Raw genomic sequence first — 3719 nt, 5'->3', positions numbered from 1 at the left:
GTGATTGCCTTTGGGGTCTTCTTCATAAATTCTTTGCCTAGGCCAATGTCTAGAAGAGCATTTCCAACATTTTCCTCTAGAATTCTAATAGTTTAACTCCTTAGGTTTAAATCTGTAACCCAGTGTGAGTTGATTTTTGTGAGAGGTGGAAGGTGTGGATCCTGATTCAGTCTTCTACATGTGGCTATCCAGTTTTCCCAGCACCATTTATTGAATAAGGATTCTTTTTCCCAGTGTATGTTTTTATCTGCTTCATATGGAACCAGAGAAGACCCCGCATAGCAAAAACAATTCTAGGCAATAAAAACGAAATGGGAGGTATCAATTTACCAGACTTCAAACTTTATTACAAGGCTGTAATAATCAAATCAGCTTGGTACTGGCACAAAAACAGAGTCATTGACCAGTGGAACAGAACTGAGAACCCAGATATAAAACCATCCTCATATAGCCAACTAATCTGTGACAAAGAAGAAACCATTTAGAAATAAGGAAGAAATATTTTCATCAAGACTCTAGAATGAGATATTTGGCACAATTATGCACCAACTATATCCATTCTCATAGGAACTTAAGCAAAATAAAACACAATGAGTCATGGAATTTCTGTTCTTTCTTGTCTTCTCCAGGCCTTGAGTGTTGTATGCTGAGCAATTTTCTGGATGCTGGAATAACAACATAACAACTGGCATGTTTGCAATTGTTCTAGCACTTTACACATAAGCTCATTTACCAGTCCCAACAACCCACTGTGGAAAATTCCATTATAATCCCGCTTTACAGATGAGGAAACTGAGGCACAGGGCGGCTTAAAGCTGGTAAATAGGAGAACAATGATTTGATCGCAGCCAGTCCAGCACTGAATCCATGTTTTAACCACACTGCCTTCTGCAAAATCAGATGGGAAAGAAATGTCTTTACCCTCACATTGCTTTTGATACAGTCAAATTTATTCATTTTTTTCTTTTATGGCTTCTGAGGTATGTGTCATATTTTTTTTTTTTTGAGACAGAGTCTCACTCTTTTGCCCGGGCTAGAGTGCCGTGGCATCAGCCTAGCTCACAGCAACCTCAAACTCCTGGACCCAAGCAATCCTTCTGCCTCAGCCTCCCGAGTAGCTGGGACTACAGGCATGTGCCACCATGCCCGGCTAATTTTTTTTTCTATATAGTTTTGGTTATCCAATTAATTTCTTTCTATTTTTAGTAGTGGGTCTTGCTCTTGCTCAGGCTGGTCTCGAACTCCTGAGCTCAAACAATCCGCCCGCCTTGGCCTCCCAGAGTGCTAGGATTACAGATGTGAGGCACCATGCCCGGCCTATGGGTCATATTTTGAAAGGCCTTTGCAGTCACATATTTACATAAAAATCATCCCATAATTTTAAATTTCATGCTTTGTAGTTTTAAATATTTGATCCATTAGGAATTTATACAGAATAAGATACAGAGTTTAAATGTTTTTTACTCAGATATGACCATAGCTCAACGCCATTTATTAAACTATACATCTTTCCCCTACTCATTTAAAGCGTCACCTTTTCATATACTAAATTCCTTTATTTTCAATTCACTAATGATTGTTAATGTACTAGTACCACCATCATCAATGTGTGGTATTAGCTTGCTGTTAATGGTCATTGGGTCTAAGTCTGCCTCACAAGAATATGGCAACATGCTAGTGAACTCAAACATCTCTGTGGCAAAATAGTATATGTACCCTGGGTTCCTTGCCAGGAAATATAAATTACATCAGACCGAACTCTGAAACCGGCATTGGGAACAATGCACTAGCTGAATCTGTGATGGTGCATCAGTCTTGCAAGATTTGTTGAGCTCTCTGTAAAGTTCTAACATATTAGGTAAGTACAGCTGAAGCAATCAGAGGAATCACTTTGTTTAATCACCGAGAGTCCACTGTTAACCTCCAGGAACTGTCTTCCTTGTATACTGGTCAGACAGGACTGTTAAAAGGGAGTTGATGGGAATTAAAACTTCTGCTTCAGCTGTTTCCTTCATCAGAACAGTCATCTCTTTCTGTCCTTCTGGAATTCTATATTGGTTAGTATTTACTACCAAGAGGAGCTCGAGGAATTCCAAAGGCATATTTAGCATGGCCAAATGCAACTGAGTGAAGGGCAGACTTAGTCGATGTTTCGTTCACTAAAAATCCATCCCCACTATGCACTTAGGTAGCTCCTGTGATCACAGAATAATCCCTCCAGTGACACTTTCCCATTTATAACTTTATCTCTGCCTAGTTTTCTCTACCACAAGGTGTCCAGGATCACTTTGGGACCTTTTAGAGGACCATAACTCTCTCCGAAGGCAGTCACTGTACCCGACTGCCTGTATATACTAATCCTAAGAAGTTTCCCATGCCACCCTCTGGCCACTTCACCCAAATCATTGCATGGTCCTTCAGACCTGGAATACCTATCCCTTGTTATGAGCCCTGGGCACTGAGATTTCCCTGGCTGTTTTCCCTAAACTCTATCTACACCCTTGCAAATAGCCCTTTTATTAAATATTACATAGACGCAGTGTACCATCTCATTCCTGCTGTGGCCCAGTTCTTGTAAAAACAGGAAATTATAAGCCTCGTCTACTTTAATACTGAAAAAAAAACACATAAAACCTATATTCTTTGATTTACTGTAGCTAATAAAACATAATGTTAAAACCAGAGCCTGTATCCTGTAATTAGCAGTTGTCAAAGAAGAACATATGAGAGGATAAAAGATTTGTTAATTCTGGGGTATGAAATGACAAGTCTGTCCTCTGTAGAACAATTGAGAGAAAGTGGAAAAGGATGAAGCTGAAAGTTCCTGCAAGACATTTCTATGATACACTAAGAATATGGCACCCAGCCTACGCCGGGGTGAACATACTTTATGTTAACTTCTATTCATGTTGTCTCTTGACAACTTAAAGCTTCTTTTTTTTAATTTTAGAAATTATAGTCAACTTTTAGTTATACTTGTTATTTGGAAATATAACACCGCTAATAAATAGAACTGATGTATAGAAATTTTGGATTAAAAAAAGCAATGCGCACTACCCGAAGGATGGACATATTTGAAACATGGACTTGGGGGGGGGGGAACCAAGGACAACACACGTAACCTAAACATCTGTACCCCATAATATGCTGAAATAAAAAAAATAATAATAATAATAAAATTTTTTCTTTCAGAAAAAATGAATCAGCAGAGACTTGAAACACATTGAAAATAGTTTATAAGAAAGGTTCTTGGTAGCAGTTATAGACGATATCCTGATTTAACTGTTTACATATCCTACAAGTGTCAATGTGTGCAATTTGTGCCCCCTATCTTTTTAAAGCCAACAATTTAAAATTTTAAAGGATAAATAAATCAGAAAGGGTAAGCTGTGCCTAAAAAGAAGAAGCCATTTATTTATTTATTTTAGTTTCTTTTCTTTTTTTTTTATTTTAGCATATTATGGGGGTACAGATGTTTAGGTTACATATGTTGCCCTTGCCCCCCCTCCCCCAAAACCGAGCTTCAAGCGTGTCCATCCCCCAGGTGGTGGTCATCGCACTCATTGTTTGTGCATATGCCCATCCCCTCCTCCCCTCACCCCCTCCCCCTGCCCAACATCCAGTAAATGTTATTCTTATATGTGTGCTTAAGTGTTGATCAGTTAAAACCAATTTGATGGTGAGTACATGTGGTGCTTGTTTTTCCATTCTTGGGATAC

The sequence above is a fragment of the Propithecus coquereli genome, unplaced genomic scaffold, assembly GCF_000956105.1.
Source record: "Propithecus coquereli isolate 6110/MARCELLA unplaced genomic scaffold, Pcoq_1.0 Scaffold119, whole genome shotgun sequence".
Lineage (NCBI taxonomy): Eukaryota > Metazoa > Chordata > Mammalia > Primates > Indriidae > Propithecus > Propithecus coquereli.
Note: the sequence above shows the minus strand (reverse complement) of the source record.